At 39.6% G+C, this 18642-nt stretch overlaps 1 protein-coding gene across 4 annotated transcripts in view; it reads right to left on the bottom strand.

Moving 5' to 3' along the window:
• The window catches only part of PPARA (peroxisome proliferator activated receptor alpha), a 37498-nt gene extending 20871 nt beyond the window's left edge, over window positions 1-16627 (bottom strand). Inside the window, exons 1-3 of one of the 4 annotated variants that reach the window (XM_075051789.1) lie at window positions 16560-16627; window positions 15865-16065; window positions 13326-13452 (exon numbers count right to left, since the gene is read on the bottom strand). The gene's annotated coding sequence lies outside the window, so the exon portion shown is untranslated. Of the gene's footprint in view, window positions 1-13325; window positions 13453-15864; window positions 16066-16302; window positions 16497-16559 lie in introns of those variants that run through there. The other 3 variants (XM_075051790.1, XM_075051791.1, XM_075051788.1) reach the window with 3 other exon arrangements.
• Between the last annotated feature and the right edge of the window lie 2015 nt (window positions 16628-18642).

Here is an 18642-nt window from a genome sequence, read left to right on the forward strand (position 1 = left end):
CAGTACCACACAAGCAATAGACTATATGTACATTAACACTAAGCAGAACTATTCTTCAACTAGATGTACTCTGTCAGACTGTCAGGAGCATATACGACTCTTCTATGTTGCAGCACCAACTCCTATTAGCCCACCACAAGTCAAAGAAAATGTAATGATAATGCCAACGTGGCTTATTTAGGCAAAGTGTCGAGATTTTAAAATTAAGTTTATTTTGTGGCATATGCAGAACAGATATTTTCCAGCTGCATAGAAAGGTATGGTGATGTTGCCAGAAACTCTTGTACCATGCAATATACATGATATTTCGCATGCAGGTTCCCACTAGTTTAACAAAAATCGCAGTTCTTAGAATGTCACTGTTTTGTTAGTTGTTCAGTTACTTTTACTTCGAAAAAATAAGGAAATGACTTAATAAAATTTAAAAAATGTAATTTACAAGTCAGTGTTACAAATCCACACTTTTCTTGGTGCAAATCACTTTTAAAAGCAAAAACATATGTAAGGAGATACAAACATAAGCAACACCTGTAATGTGGCAAGAAGAGTATTATCAACAGAAAAGCATAAAATCAGGATACAAATTCTGTAGAGAAAACAAACAAGGGTTGTCAAAGAGGAGGTAGCCATAGTAAACACAAAAGGTTCCTTACATATTATTCAAGTGCCAAGTAGCCATAATGCAGAATCTGCATTAATAGAAATTCAAGCCTCTAAGAACATCTGTTTAACATTTATGTCCCTCCCAAGCAAAAATCTAAAACCTCAATCTGTATGATTATAAAAACACTCAGTTAAAGGCAAGACTTACAAAGTCATCTTGGATTGCTAGACAAAATGCTACCATATCTCCTTATGAAAGAGAATTTTGAATTGCTTATAATTGCAGTATATACAAAGACACAGTTAAAAATCGAGCATTTCCACCAATATCTCAACCTACAAAGACCAAAAAGCCCAAAATATTTATTGAAGTGATTGCTTAACACTGCTCAGCTATGAAAATTTGGGCAGACCCTACATAGAAACAGACAGAAAAAGACAGCAAAAAAGCAACTTATCACCCAAGGAAGTGGGGGAAAGCAGAGACTGAAAAAAATACAGAGAACAATGACATAATCACTAACAGTCATTATTCAACTACTTTGCAGTTACTGAGCCAGCTTCAATTCCTGTTGGCATCTCCCTCTAGCTTCTTTCCAAGATTTAATGGCACAGGGTAGAAGCTACTTCATGGGTCCTGACTCTCTGAAGTGGAGTCTCATTGCCTAGAATATATTAAAGAAAGATAAATGTCCCTGAATGGGGCCCCTCATCCCCCTTTTAAATGCATCATTTCTGCTTTAAAGCTATGCAGCTGCTTTCTATACCTTCATGATTATATATTCACGATTTCCTCCAATGTTTTCTTTCAATTACATAACACATTCATTATACTCTAAATAGTTCTAAAAATTGTTTTGCCAAGATTACTGTTTAAGAAGTAACTAATAACAGGACAGCAACAAAACGATTCAAGAGGTAATTAAACTATTCATCCCAAATATCATACCCTCTCACTTTCACACAACAGATGCAATTACTAATGGAGAAAAAAATTACAAACCAGAAATTAATTTTCACCAAACAGACGTAAGAGGGGTATTCATCTCACCTAATGTCAAGCACCTCACTTACGTGTTTGGGTTGAGCAGAAATCAATGGGACTTTCCAGAGGCATGACTGATCTTTGAGGCCACGATTACAAATTAAAAAGCGGTACTTTTCGATCAGATCATTTCTCTGATCCAGTTCACTGCAAAGCCTTACAAATATTTGTGCTTGCTCAAGGGAGGGAGCAGAAATAAGTGGTTGGGGAGAGGGATACATGTGCTGCCCAGCCAATAAATACATGTGTTATGTGCAGCCTGAATCGCCTCTGAAGAATCCAGTGATTCTATCAACAGGCTGGGCCTTTAAACCAGGCACTTGCATTGCCTGAAGTAAAGCAGCCATGGCTCGTAAGTCTCTGATGAGAGCTGAAAACTGCTCTACAGATCAGACAGCATCTCTATTAGATTAAGCGGTATCATCTTTTGACAGGGCCATGGAACTGTCATATAGGCTGGGGAGATCATGCAGATCCCACAGTTATTCATCATCCTTCCAAGCAGTAAAACTCCCACAGAAATCCAGTAAATGGAAGATACAGGCATTTACTTTGAGTTGAAACAACATGCTCCAATAAATAAATTAAATAAATAAAATCATAATTTCAATGTTGGAAACTCAAGCTGAGAGTAGAATCTAACTCAAAGAAAGACTTCAGCTGCTTGTGAAGAATAAAACAACATTCTAGCATCAAAAGGCTTTCTAATGGGAAATTCTAAATTCAACAAGCTCCTCAAGAACTTGGTAACTAGGAACTCAGTTGAGAACACTTACATACATGACTTTTACACTGACTTTATATTAGACCAGAAAATATATTTCATCATATTTGATCCACAACATTAGACTACTCAACCTTTAGCAGACAGAGCTCAACTTACTTAAGATGTAACCACAGTTCTAGATTATCAGTACAATGAGATCTGAAGCCTGTCTTTAAATTAGCCACTGCTAACCCCTTTAACAACAGGAGCCAGATTTGACTTCATCAGCAATGGGACATAAAGGTTTTGCAACCTTTGCCTTCAGGCTCTAGAGACAAGACTTACAGGTCTATCACCTCAAGTTTACATCTATCTGAAGTCATGCTTGCTTTCTTCCACACAAATGGACATCAGATGCATCGAATGTGACATTACTCAAATTGGCAGCAAGGTCCTGCTAATAAAAGAAAAATCTATTTTTCCTACCTCATTTCAGTAAAAAGAGTGCAGACTGGGTTGTTGGCTTGAACTGATGTCAAGCTCAAATAGATTCAAGTCTGCATAGAATACCAATATGACATTGAGATTTTTTGGTTTGTTTTTTTCTCCTCTAAATGTGAGTTTTCATATCCAAAAACTGAATACTTTGGTGGTTTCTGTAATTGGGAATAGGAAGACCGGCATTTCTTTCTAATGAAAGCCGAACTGAAGCAAAAGTCAGAAGTACCTATATGTCAAAGTAAAGCTTTCAAATCCCTCTTTTAAATCTATGTCTGCTGAATCCTTTAAATTCTTGTAAGAGTTGACTAGTCAGGACTTCAGTATCAGTCAACAGTAATATTAGTTAACAAACTATATAATATTATATTAGGTTTATTGGTAACCTACAATGTTCTCCTTCACTTTACTATTTTCTTTAAGTGTTTTCAGTGGGGTCTTTTCTTTGTTGGGTTTGTTTGTGGTTTTTTTTTTTCGTTTGGGTTTTTTTGCGGTTCTGGGTTTGTTTGGCTGGGGTTTTTTTTTAAACTACATTATAATCCAGTCTGATGTCTAGATGATTCCTGACTCTAAACCAAGCAAGCACTGTCAAAGACTTAAGTGGAAAACTTTGTGTTAAAGTCTTCAGTCTTGCTTCAACTTTTATTGTCAAGATGCCTAGAAATCCTGAAAAACTGGCAATTTGTAAATTTTTTTTTCTTTCTCTATGTATCCTGCCTCTGTTTCCACTTTTGTAGTAAATAATGAGCTCTGACAAATGGTTGAGAATAGACTACAAGCTTAACCTATAGAATAAGCATACTATTATTAACATGACATTTGAAAAAAGAAATCAGCCTGGACAACAGTATGAGGGAGGTTTATTCCATTTATTACATTAGTTATTAATGCATGCAAAGCAAATATTCAGACTGGAGTTAATAATATCCAGTATTTTTGAGGCATGATCAATAAAGCAAGTATATTTTATTAACAAGACATTCAAAAGAACAATAGGATTTTTTTTCCGCAAGAAACTAAGCCATGGCAACATCTTAGCAACCACTATGTTATAGAGTACTCTGGGTTCTCTGATACGTGCTCTCTTTCAAGTTCAAATACAGCTCCACAAGTACTACATACAGTTCACCACAGCTTCTAATAAAAACCCCACTTCACTATTATATATACCTTTACGCTTGCGACACACTCTCCCTTTTTCTTTTCCTCTCTCCAAAGAATCTCCACATTTTGCTCTTTATCCAGTGTGTTTCAATGTCTATATCTCTTCAAGTCACTGTCATATTCCACTCAAATTATTCCATACTTGAGCAACATTCAAATGATTACACATGTTAATCATAGCAGCCATAGCAATTTGTGCTTCAAACTTTTAAAGATTCTAAATCATTCATGACAGTATCTTGTAGGCAATGAAGCTAAAACAATATAGTGTATAGCACACAGATGCTCTGTGTGTTTGCTGAACACTTAGATGTGAAGACCACAACTACTGAGAAAGAAAGATTTGATGCATCATTTAAGAGGACGTTTTCTTTATATGTACATTAAAAGCTAGGATTTGATTTATAATTGATATTTGAACCAATGCAAGGTCACATTCGGACAAACATGACATTTATGTATTTGCTATTTGATCCAAGGTCACGTTCACACAAATGTGTCATCTGAGTATTTGCTATATTTTTATTACTATGTAATGAACTCAAAGCTCTCTTACTTTCCCCATGTGTCCCAAAACTCCTTACCCATTTATTTGGAAGTCACCTGTTTCTTCTAAGTTTTGCAATACTCTACAAATGTCTGACAAGCTAATTACATAAGCCAAGATTTTGAAGTGATTAACAGTTAGGGATACCTTGACTTCAGAAATCAGTGCTCAGTTTGAGGCTAAATCTGGTTGCACAGTATGCCCAGAAGGAAGAGAATTTTTAAAAAAGGAATAAACCAAAAGCTCCACAAAACCTATGTCTTATGAACTGCATGCACATATTTCAGATGTCTTAAACCATTATCCATTTCTTTTCTAAAAATAACATGTAAAAATAAGTTTGAGTGGTGAAGTCAAAGTTGATTCTGATGTGTACAGCATTTACAAACAGCCTACACATCTGTCCTAACATGCTGCTCACTGGAAACCAGATCCTCAAGACCAAATTGGAATGTTGTGATTGTTTCCTTACACATGTGATCACGGCGTCTCAGATTATGCAAAGTGGCTTCTCAACAATTTTCCAACTATACCCTGATAGTCTACAGAGACTTCATTTGTTGAAGAATAAAAATATCTGAGGGTAAAAGGCAAATACAAATTGCATTTTAGTGTGGTGACTAAATGATTATCTCCAATATAATCAATTTTTGAAGTAAATAAAATGTAAGCCCCTTGCTAAGTCTCCTGCAGAGTACATTTTCACTACATATGGTAAAAATAAACTTCAGAGGGTAACAAATTAAAGACATCTGTGCAACTAAAATTGTCAATTAAAATTATAATCTAATACATACAGAGGCAGTGCCAGGCAAAATTTTTGGCCATTTTCCATTAAACATATTGACTGTGCTATTACATAAACCTCTCTAACCCAGAAGTTTTACTTGCTCACGTGCTTGTTAAAAAAAAAACATAACAAAACAAACAAACAACCCCCCCCAAACAAAACCAAAAAAACCCCACACCACAACATATATGTTCTATTCTATCCAGAAAGACGTAACTTTTACAAGCAAAGCTGTCCAGTAACTCTTACTAACAAATGTGAAATTTTAGACACACTATATTTATGAAAAGAAAGAAAAAACAATTGTCACTAACTTACAGAGTCAAGCAAAGACTTTGATGCGCTTTCTAAAACCCTGATAATATTTCAACAATCTTTAGGGTTCATGTATATCTATGGATACCTTAAAATGTGTTCTTATAAACCAAGATATAAGAATCTCTTTTGTTTTATAGCCACAGATCTTTATGTGTGATAGCAATTGGTATATATTGTCAATAACTCCTTATTGGCAGGACTGGTAGTAACATAATACTCTTTAGAACTTAGACTCCTTGCTGTGTTATGAATAAAAATACCTGCCTTAAGTTTACATTTATAGTAAAATGAAGGATAAAAACCAATTAACTAATCTTATGTTCTGTGAGCATATTTATTATTCCCGTTTGATTTTAACCTTGCTTACTCTTTGACAGAAGAGCAAAGAAATGTTCCTGTGACAAATACTTCAACAGAATACAGCCTAAGTCAAGGCCACATATTATATATAATAATAATATATTATTATTCTGCCAGATAATCTAATATTTTACAGATACCAAGTAGTTTTGAGTTTGTTGACTGGTAATGAAATTTTTGAAGTTGTATATAATTTTGTGAGTTTAAATAACATAAAAGCTTGACAGCATTAAGTTGTGACAGTACTCAGATTTGAAAGGTAGAATTCATATCGGTTTTTACTATTACCAGCATTAAAACACTGGGAAAAGGGCAACTTTGGGGAGAAGAAATAAAAAAAGCTTTGACTTCTATTGATTTGCTCCCAAAGACATAAATTTTTCATACCACTGTCACCCCATGTTGTCCTATCATGTCGCCCTGCTCTTTCCTCTTGTCACTACACTTACAGTTCCCCCTCCCCACACAGCGTCCCTGAACTACTGACTATGCAAACAGCAAACATGCTGTAGCTGGTTCAGAGCTACATGTTGCAACTGGCTCACTAGTGCTCCTATGCTGATTGGGAATTGACAGGCCAAACAGAACAGATAATTGTTGAATTCGTATTGCATCATTTCCTCAGTAGGGTCAATAATGTGTTTTCTTTTCTTCTTTCTTGTTACCAACTTTCATAAAAATTACAGAACTTTAATGCCTTTGCAACCACTACACCTCTGTCAAATTTGACAAGACTTGCAGTTTCAAAGTTAACAGGTAGAGGAAGAGGACAGCACACCATACTGCATATACCTGACTTTCTCAGGTAACTAGACTAAAAGAGATGAGAATACAATCCTGAAAATGATTTCCAGTATAGCAGTTTTGGAGCATAACTCTCTTCCAAGATAGATCTGAACTTTTGCACCCACCCACCCCCCCCGCCCCCCTTTTTGGGGGTGGGGTGGGGGATGCTCGCTTTCAATATTGGTTTATATTTACTAAGGTTTGTAGAACACAAAAACAGTGCAATGGATGCTTGAAGTTATGTCAGTACTTGGAGTATTCTACAGTTTTCCAGAGTCCCTCACTTTGACTCCTAATCACATACTTTATTAAGAAAAAGATAATTGGCTGTCCTTGAAATAGTGGTTAAATATTCACTTTGGCTGAGGATTTCTGAGCTGTGGGCAAAAATACTAGTTCTTACAAACATCTTAATGGCAACATTCTTCCTGAATAAAGAGCTATTGTTTTGGAACAATACTTTTAATCTAAAAAGAGAGAGAAAAAAGAAAAAGATATCTTAAATTAAAATTACTTAATGCAAAAAGTTGAAAGATGGTTTGGACTTTTTAGCATATTGATTTAAGATCATGAAAATCTTCACTTGAATCTTACCTGCCCTTCAACCGTAACCTAGGCCTTGCGATCCCCCCTTTTTAGAACACCTAGTCAGACACAACTTCTCTACCCGGCCAACCCCTAAATTTTGCCACCCTGGTTCCATTACACAGGTCCTGCTCAGAACAATTGAAATAAAATCCCCACAACTTTGCATCTGTATCTGTTACTACAATAGCTCTCCTACTTATGACCAGCATTCCTTTAAAAGGAACATGAAGCCTTTTACTTTTCACTTTTCATTTACAGCTTAAACTTCCCCGTGTAAGCTTGGTGTCCTTCTTGTTTTGGCTTGGGACAAAAGTCCAGTTACTTTGGTATCTGACGCTGCAACTTTTGCTTCAAAGATCAACAACAATCAAAAATATCTTTCTGCCTCAAGTATACCTCCTTTTCAGTCTCTATCATTCTCCCCATCCCCAAATCTCACGTTTCAGTTTTGGCTTTACTCTGGCACACTCAGCTTCCATACTCTTTCAGCTGTCCTACCCTTCCCTTTCACAAGCCATGTCAACCCATCCTCAAATCACCTCCTTCATCCCCTCGGGTCCTCTAGTCTTCTATCTCCGCCCCTCTAGTATCTGCACAGCTGCACTCTTCTCACCATCTGCAACCCCTTGCATGATTCATCACCAAACATAACAGACCATGATTATTCACTATTTGAAAAGCTACAGTGGAATTTACATCTGTTTCTGGAAGAGATTCAAGAAGCCTGAATTCGCCTTCTTAGCAGAGAACACCATCACTGTGTATTTTCAGTGGGTTTATTTCACTGATAAACTTTATTCCCTTGCCTAGACACAATAACAAGACGTATTTGATAACCTAAATTCAGCTTAACAGAAGGGTTTATATCCTATAAAAGAAAATGACCCTCAAACAAGATATTACAGATTTAGGCCCCTTCTGCTTGTAAGGTTTTTTTTTTTGAAAATTAACTGAGTAATACCAATGGGCTAGCTTTCATACTCTTCTACCAGTAGACAAAATCTAATGTCTTCTATAAACAGCACCTGCATTTGTGTAGTTTACTTATTCTTCAGTGTATTTTTTTTTAACAGGCTCTTGTTGCTCAGCCATTACATTTAAATAAATAAAAACTGCTAAAAATAAACTAACTTTGATTTAATGGCATGCCACAACTCAGAGTACCCAGAGTGGAATGCAAAACAGAATTCTTTCACTTTTTGTTGTTGGTTCGTTTGTTTGGTTTTTTTAAGAAAAAGGCCTTCAGTTCTGTTCTGGTAATTTAGAAATTCTTACCTTAAAAAGTTTTTCTTTGCGATAAACATATCACAAAAACAAAGTTTACACTGAATTAGCATTGCTGACAGGAGTCTTGGCAACAGGTATGAATGCAATGAATCCACATTTTTTGGCAAATGGACATCAAGTACTTGTACTTCCAAGCTACTGACATGTCAGATAGAGGATATACTTGGGACACATGACTTCACAGTTCTAAATCAAGTCCACTTGCTACAATATAGAGATCACAAGCCTCATACTCCTGCATGATCAAAAAATGTCAAAATATAACCAATTATTTTCCTGACATCTAAGCTCTCTGCTCATCCTTCATATGACATGAAGGGTGTCTACTTACCTGTTTAACAGCCCCATATTAACAATAGTATCACCATTGCTGCCTGCTTGGCACCCCACTTCTCCTCCCCACTTCTTTTAACTAAGGAAGGACCTGAATTACAGAAAGGTGGAAGAAAAACAACAGCCCAATGAAACAGCCAGGATAAGAAAACCTGTTTGAAAGGTCATATATGTACTTTCATATACCAGTTTTAATTCACTTTGTAAGGCATTTTAGCTGACTGAATCAGACTTTTGAAAAAGCAATTATAGGGGGACAGCACTCGCAGCCCTCTGCTGAGCCAAACTGAAGTTGTTGGTTGCAAAATAACATAACTCATTAAGGGTACAGTTAGGCAAGCCAGCTTAAGTAATGTTAATAGCTCCCTGACATCAAAAGGATACCCCTTCCGTAGCTCCCTGACATTGTCAGTCCTGCACCTTCCCTCTCCCTTCTTCATTTCCAGCCACACAGCTCCATCCCGCCTGTGCTGGCTCTCGCACTTGTCTGACCTCTCTGGCCACATCTGTAATAGTAAATAAAACAGGGCCAGAGCACCGGCTTGAGCCATGCTGTCAGCGTCCTCTCTGACACCATTTTGGCCCATACCAACTTGGCACTCCCCCAGACAAATGCACAGGCACAGTTAAGGGCACAGCACATGCAGAGCAGCAAATTGCTCTCCACTGGTAGTCTGGATGCGACCACGCTGTTTCAGGGGGAAGACTGTTAGGTGTGTGCAATCTTGCCACTTTGTTCCGGGTCCAGAGAACAGTCCCCGGTATATTTTATTCCCTAGTGTAGACATAGCCTCAGTGAAACAATGCAGCTTATTAAGCCAGTAGAAATGTAACACAGGAAAAACACAGCTAGAGATAGCTGAACAGACTCACTAAAGGGGCAGCAAAAAGTAAAGGTAGAAACACATGGATGATAGCAAAGGAAAGAAGCATGAAGAGGGAATCTGACGGATCTTTTAACAACAATTGCTAGATCAGGTCAGGCCATGCTGAGTAACCACACCTCTTGCTGTAAGCCTTGTATTTGCAGGGCTATCAGGAACAACACAGAGAGGGGACACCCTATTCTATTTTTTTTTTTTTTCATATTTGTGTGTTCACTCATATATATATATATCTATACATACACACGCATGCCACGTAGAAGAGAAATAAAACATGATAGCTGCAAACTGAACAATTCTATATGCTTAAAGGATATTCACTATTACATTTCCATGGGATTTATTACAGAATTTATCATCTTGAGAAAACGCAACTCCTTGTTAATTTAGTTAGAATTATGGCAGCTCACTATGCTGAAGATCAGGTGCCCAAAACATACATTTAAGTTGAACGTTTGACAGCTGTTTGAAAATATTAGCCTATTTATGTACAGTTACTTCTCTACGGAAGCACAGTACACAAAATGTACAGCTGCTGCTTTTTTCAAAAGCAGTATCCCGTGCTGCTTGTCTCTTAGTTACATATATACTGAAGCTGCTACCTGATTTGCTTCTAATCAGACTGGCCTGCTTAACTGCATACAGCACTCTTTTGTCCTGAGGTAGATAAGGATAAATAAATTTTATATAAAAGAATTAATTTCAGAGGTAAAAAAAAAAAAAACAGTCCAGATTTCTTATGTGCTCTTCTCTGTGGGCAGCTATGTGGAATATGAATAAACACATTACACCATTTTTAAATTTCACATATATACAGCATAACAACCTAAGTCTACCTTACGCTCACAGAGCAAATTTTCCAACAACCAACTGGTCAGAAACAACCACAGACAGAACATTCTCCTGTTTACATAGCTCTCTCGTAGTGAAACTACATCCATACAGCATCTTACACTGACAAAAAACCCACTCAAAACTCCCTCACAATGCAGCACACTTGCTCCAAACTGAACATTTACCTACAGACTAAGAAAAAAGATTTGAAAACCCACACTTAACCATTTTCAACTTCACTGAATAAACTTCAGTGTCCAATATTCTGTGCATACTTGCATTGGCTACTTTTTAAAATTATTCTTAGGACTCCTAACCTTCATCAAGAATCTAGTTCCAGCCTCTATTAGAAACATAATTTTTATGCTAGCAATGCATAGTTCTTGTAATCTTCCCCTGCAAATTGCCAATAAGCCAACAATATTCACTACAACCTGCTGGCTGCAATTAATTTTATTTTATTTTAACATCAGAGTGGGTGAATTTATCAACCAGTGTAATAGAGTATTCACCAGCCTTATTGTAAAGAATGCCATCAAGCACTGCCTGCTAATAAATCCAGGAGTCTCCAAAGCAGCCTGTTGACGCAACACCCACCTTCTCCCTCTTCCTCGCCTTCAAATCCAAATGGTTCCGTATTATATTCTTCAGCCTCACTACTCCAGGGAACATTTTCCATACATGTTGAATAAAGATGCAAGAAGGTTTGGTTTTGTTTAATATGAACCTGCACCATGACTCCAATGCCATGTACTTTATAACTTCCTTGCTGAAGCAGTAACACTAACAGGAGGCTAGGAAATGTCAGCAGTAATTCAAGTCTTCATTTTCAAATAGATTTTGCAAATAAACAAAAGCTTTTCTTACCATCTAAACATTTATATTCTGGTTTAAATGCAGTGCTTTCTTCTGTGAATTGTTGTATCGAGCATTTCCAGTAAATAATTATTTAAAACAAAACAGGCATGTAGCGCTCTTATTTGCGTAACAAAAAATGAATGGTAATACAAGTCTATATGCAGATAGACAACAGAACTTACTCAGACAGCATACCTGTGCTGGATGCGTGGATACATACAACAAGACAGTAAGCCCTGCCTCCAAAACTTAATCACAGGTTGTATAATAGTTTCAAATGATCCATGTTTTTGTTAAATCTAAGTAAGATTAGGATGGATTGTGGTACCATTCTTCCATGCAAAACACATCAAACTCTGAACTATTCACAACAATAAACGCTCTCAGCTCCAGGATATTATACACTCATAGATGAGTAAGAAGTTACTCAACCAGCAGTTAATTTGCACACCAAACAGCAGCTCTGGTTTCCTTTTACATACATATCAACAAACTGAATATAGACTAATGAGATACGAAAATATGAAACACAAAAATATTGGACTAACTCACTTTCACATGTATTTCAGCTGCCTGGAAACAAATGCCAAAGAACCTTATAACTTCAGTAGCTGCTAACTACTCTGAGTTCCTCAAGGCAGACACATCTTTGAACAAGTTTCTTTTACTATTTGGAAAGATTAAATTAATAATTTCTTAGTTTATACATTTTTTAAAAGCCATGATAGTATATCAGCATTTCTAGAAAGGGATAGGTAATTTGCCAAATGCTTGCGAATCTATCCCGTACTGTTAGTGTTTCCACAGGCATGACACAACTTAACTTAAAACAATAAATTTAGATGAATATAGTACCACAGAACAAATTATGCCTGTTTGGTAGTTCTAATCTTTCAATCTGCAAAGTAAAAAAAATTTCTACAGTTTATGCTTACAGCATTTTAAAACACAGCAAACAACCACATAAACCAGTCACGTAACAACTCAAGCCTCAGTCAGGATTAGAATACCAATTAATTGTATTTTATAATTTGTATTAATCTGTACACAAGAAGCCCTTCACTGGACACAGAAATTATACTTCCTAGATACTTAAAAGACACATGCAATGCACTTATAAATAAATATTGTTTCATAAGCAGAAACTATGAGAACTGGTATGAGGAAGTGGAATCAGATTTGGCAACATCTCAATTCCACATGCAATCTGGTCACACAACAATCTCCTCATATCAGTTTAATGTTTTTAAAACATGCCACACAGCACACTCTTTAAGATTGAGAGACTTTAGTTTTATGCTGAGGATAGTGATGATTTAGAGCCTAACCTTACTGGATAAGTACTTTTTCATTCGGTGAATATTCAGCATTCTACTTCATAAAAAGTCGTTCAATGTTTAATGTGAAATGCTGAGCACTCCTAAAATATTAAGAATTCAGAATTCTGCTGAATAACATCTTTATACAACTTTTACGCGGAAGTCTAACACAGCAATAGATATCAGAACATGAGGAAATTTTACTTACTCTCTTCTCCTGACTGAGCTAGTATTTTCAATTTATCAACTATTTGTTGGCACTACTTGCTCAGATTTCTTTCCTTGCCAGATATACATTCCTATACATTAATCACTCTTTACAGAAATTCTGCTTCAAATGTTTTTTTCTTATCTAGTTGTTCAAAAACAATGCCAAGATAGCTCCCAGTCCATGTATGTACTCACCACTTCGTGCTGCATCTTGCAAGGTTGAAACAGAAGTTTTTTTCTGGACTCTCTTTCCTTTCCATTTCATGTGCACATTGGCCATAACAAGTAATGCTTCATTAATAAAAAGCTGCTGACATTCTTTCTTTAAAAAAAAAAAAAATTAAAAAAAATCAACAAATTTCCCAAAGCTTACTATTCTAATTTTATATTGATATCATGTAACACAATGTTTTTTCATATTTCTTTATGCTTCTTCAGAAAAAAACACTGTCATTTCACTTGGGCTATAATTATTTTTTTAATGACTGAGGCTTTTAATACAACACCTAGTTTTACAGCAGGACTACACTGACATCTAGCTAACTAGGGTATATAACTGGTACACGCCAGTATCATTCTGATCTTTTCTCTTCATACTAGAAAAATTCAAGAGCACTCAACTAAGACCACTACAGTGAAAGCCTTGTGCCATTTTAATTATTTCTTATAAAGCAAAATATTTTTACTCATAAAGAGCATTCTCCCAAATGTCCGAGTCTTTATGTGAACAAACTGTTAGAGCAGTTACAGTTTGCAAGGTGCATACACACATGCGCCACAAGATGTTTTTGCAATTGGCCTTTTAAGTACCATTTATACCCCCAAAGTAGAGACTTTACTTTTATATACTTTATAAGGCTTGTTAAAAGAAAAAAAAGCATACATAGCTAATGGTTTGATTGACTCCCCTGTCCACTCAACTAAAATCCAAACAAGTTAAAGATTCAGAGAGATTTTGCAAAAGCTGTCAGATTAAATTAAAAATGTTAAAATTCAAAAATGCTGTAAGAAAATATGTTTGTACTTATAATAAATATGAATTCAATTTCATTTATTTTCCAAGACAAGTATGGTGTTCTCTTTTTTCCACCTTGCAATAAATATGCCATGTGCAAAAGAAACAGAACTCAGAACTCAAATCTTAGCAGGTAAGCTAATGCAAAGTAAAGAGAAAAATAGTGCTATTTGCAATTTTGAAGTAAGAGCTGCTTCTAAAAAAATACTAAGAAAATTTACATTGCCCTCCTTGACCACTTTGGGTCAACAGTGAGCACTATAATCTATTTTCTAGAACAAGATGAATATCCTAGGCCATGTAACCTACTCTCCTGTAGGTCATTATCTTCTCTAATATTTTTATAACACTCAACACATATTAAAAGCATAACAGCACAAAATCACAACTGAAATGCAACCCTTTCTCCATGGTTTAAAATTCATAATGCCCTTTAAGAAGACTACAGTATTGCTGGGTATGAATAGAAAATGAAGACATTAAAGAATGACTGAAAAGCAAGTGAGAAAACCACAAGGTTTTCAGGACGTACGGGTTTGTAATAGGTAGCCAAAACTCCCTATGCCACCTGATTGTAGAGGATGACAGTCAATATAAGGCATCAGCAGATTGATAAGAACTTTTTTTTGGACTATGCCAAGTGTTCCTTCCAAACATGGGAAAAGAAAGGGAGAGTGCTGGCTACGCAGTTCTACAAAACTCTGATAAGGTCTGCGCACACTCTCATCCTTCTGAAACACTGCATTGCCCTACTTAAAATCCAAAAAAGTTGCCACTACAAGTAACTAAGAGCCAATGGCTGCTTGATAGCTCATGCCAAATAACAAAGGTTATGATACTGGTTTAGCTTTGAGTAGACTTGTGACCACATCACATGCACCACAACTGCCGTTGGTTTCAGCATGAGACCAGGTAGCCTCAATATTGAGCCAGTGATTCTGAATTTATGAAGGAAACAATTTTTATAGCGTATCAGTTTTGCTACCTGCAAAGACCACGCGGATTTCAACCCAGTAATCAGTGCTAGATGCCAACAAGAAAGTCTGTGCACGTTCTATAATACATGTACAGTTTGATTAAAACTTTCCTTCCCAACAAAACTTATGCAACGTCTTTATTCGTGCAGTACTACTAAGGCTTCCAATGCCACCAAAGTGCCAAACATCATTATTGCAGATAATCCTGTCTGACGAATCCTGTACTCACACTTCTTCCATCGGAGAGCTTAGGAACAGCTACTTGTGTCAGTGAGGCTATGCTGATCTTAACAGGAATACAAGGCAGTACCTTTTAGCACTCCTTCCCATTACTTTTTGAATGCTCTCTTTTTCACTTGCTTTTGGACAGCCCCGTAGGGATGGGCAATCAAGAACACGTTTTTCTCATCAAACCACAAAAGCAAACACAGGGGGAGCTCCCACTGACCCACTCCTCACTCCAAGGATACAGGACTCTCCTCTGACCAACCGACTGGTAAAAGCACAACCTGCCTGACCAAGCCAAGCCAATAAAGATAACCTCCAAGCACGTACTTTCTGCCAGGCGCCCAGGTTCCTTTCTCAAACCAGGTTAAGGACAATTCACTGCGTTTAAGAGACATGACAGCTGCAAAACGGCACCTTACCTGACAGGACACCGACTTCTCCTCTGTTCCCCCCACCACCACCCCCCCCCAGCACCCTGAGGTCTCCCCACAAGGTTTCCAAGATCGCTCTTTACCTACAAACGCCAGCCTCCGCCAGGGCCGGCTCTCGCTCGTCCTTCAGCCCCTCTGACCCCGGGCTGCCGCCCACCGCGGTCCCCGGACGGCGGGGCAGCTGGCGCGAAGCCCGAGGGCAGCAGCAGGAACAGCTACAGCATCTCCCCAGGCCGGCTAACTCCTTCTCCTCGCCTTTGCCACCGCCGGAGTTTCGCAGAGGGCTTCAAAACGCGGCGACGAGATAAATAGATAAATAAATAATAAAAAAATAAATAGAAAGGGAGGGGGAGGAGAGAAGGAAAAAGGACAGGTCGTTAGGAAAGCCGCCACCGCGTTAGCGAGGCGGGGGCATCACCCGGCCGCGCTCCCACCGCCTTCCCCCGCCTCGGTCCCCGGCCGGGACACAGGCAGCCTCCGCACCGCAGGGGACGGGGGTCGGGTCTCCCCTGAGGCAATACCGTGCATTACTGCCGGCCCGCGGGCAGGCGGGGAGGCCGCTCGGCGCCCGTGGGCGCAGCGGGTCCGGGTCCGGGTCCGGGTCGGGCAAGCACCGCCGCGTCCCCGGCTGCGCTCCGCCGTCGGCCCCGCGGGGCGCCGAGCTCTACTCGCCGCCAGCCTCGGCCACGGGGGGCAACAGCCGCCCGGCGCTGTCAGGGCCGGCGGGGCGGGGGGCGGTGAGGGGAGGGGAGCGGAGGGGAGGGGAGGGGAGAAGTACCCGGGTCCTGCGCCTGACTGACTCCGGGCGGCAGGGTGACAGGTACCGGAAGTGAGCTCGTGGCGCACACACCTCCCGCCACGGCCGCGCGCCATTGGCTGGGGAAGGGGAGAGACCGGCGCGGGCCGGGCGCAAGCGCGGGGGCGCGCGCTCCCTCGCCACACACACGCGCGCACGCGCGCGCACGCACCCCACCCCTCCCCCCCCCCCGCCGGTAGCGGCGGCGCGCGCGGAGGCAGCCCCGTGCCGGCCGTTGGGCTGAGGCGCCGAGGCGTTCCGTTTTAAGGGTGAATAAAGCCCCGCCGGGCCTGAGGGGACGGGACGGGAGAGCAAAGTCCCGGGTCCTGAGGGGATGGTGCGGAGGAGCCGTGGCGGATCCTGTGAGGGGGGGGTTCTCCTTGAGTGCGGCCGGCTGAGAAAAGCTGTTCGGGATGTTACTGCGGGTCACGTCTACAGAGCAAAGCCCGAAATCCTGAATAAAACCCAGCAAAACCCCCTGAAGAAGGCTTTGTAACGGACCTTTGGCTTCCCGAGGCTTTTAAATCTTGGAGAGGTAACCAGAAGCATAAATACAGTGGTTTTAAAAGGGGGTTAGCTTCTCCCCTACCTCCATTTCTGCTCTTTGGCTGCTTGGTGTATGTTACATTTCTTGATGACCCCCATGGTTGTGGTCATAGCTGTACAAAAAAATATCACCAGCCTTTTTTAATCGTATAATTGCATTTCCACTTTCACGCTCTCACTCCATTCGGGGGGGAAAAACCCCACAAACAAACACTTTATTACTGACCCGAGTAGTCAATAACACGGGTGCCAGGATGTTATTTTATATGTACCAAGCACAAACACACGTGCAGCTTCTGCTTATTTTTACTCAATGGAAACCTAGTTTGTGGCAGTTCAGAAAGACAGGCCCGGAAGGGAAGGAAGCAGAAGGCTGTCCTGGAGGGTCAGCCCCTACTGCAGTGAGCACCATACTTAACGCCATACGTTTCTCAACCTTTGGGTTAAGCATGTGGACCTGGACAGCGCAGCACTCCATACAGGAACAACAGCAACGGTAGAGGCTGAAAAACCACCAGAAAGCGTGCCTCAATGTGAACCAATAAAAAGCAGTATTAACGGCAGAAAACAGAAGCTAGTGAAAGCCCTCACATTCACAGTAATTTAAGGCTTTTTCAGACTATTTCAAGCCAGTTCTGGTCACAGCCTGACTTTTCAATAGGTAGTGCTGCTCCAAGGTCTGTCCTGAGCCAGGCCAACACCCAGTGCTGCAAGAATCGACTGATTTAGAAAGTTAATTCCCAATTTTAATACCTACCTATTTCCTCACAGCCTGTGTGTAACAGAGCTCAGCTGACAGCAAGGATCAGGGACTATTTCCATAAAAGATGTTATCTGAGCAGATGAGCTTTTTATTCAGTTTGGTTTTCTTTCTTTCTTTCTCCCCCCACCCCAAACATACCCAAACAGAATAAGCTTCTGTGCAGTACAAATACATATTGGTTTTCTTTGGGGATGTGATCAGCAATTAAATCTGTTTCGCCTCTTGTTTGTCAAGGAAGCTGTGGAGAGCGAGGACACTTGTGTTTGAGTTTCCATATTGAACTTTCAGACTGGATTTAGGAAGTCTCTTTGCACGTGTGCTTGTATTGCTTGTCCCGGAGGTCACATTATACAAGCGCTGCAGTCCAGTTCTCAAAAGTAAGATCTTGGTACGCTTGCAGGCTTTTGCCTTGGGAATTCATGCATTTTGAGGGATTCACCACATCAGGGCTTTGTTGTTGCCAGTCAGAGGCATGCCAGGCTGTCTAGGCTTTATCCTAGCAGTCGAGCTTGGCTAGCTTTTCTGAGGGGCAAGTAGATGTTTCATACATCTTGTCCTGGCTCGCACACTAACACTGTCCCAAAGGCAGTAAAAATACAAAATATTTATTGGAATTTAAAATGAGCTGTGGGCTCCCCATCCCACGCTTCCTGATAACCAAACTCCTAGCAACCTCCATCTACAGTGTGGTCAGTGAAGAGGACTGTGTTATCCCAGACATGGAGAAGAGCTGCATACATTTTGTCCATAAAAATG

This window comes from Buteo buteo, chromosome 19, assembly GCF_964188355.1.
Source record: "Buteo buteo chromosome 19, bButBut1.hap1.1, whole genome shotgun sequence".
In the NCBI taxonomy this organism is placed as follows: Eukaryota; Metazoa; Chordata; class Aves; order Accipitriformes; family Accipitridae; genus Buteo; species Buteo buteo.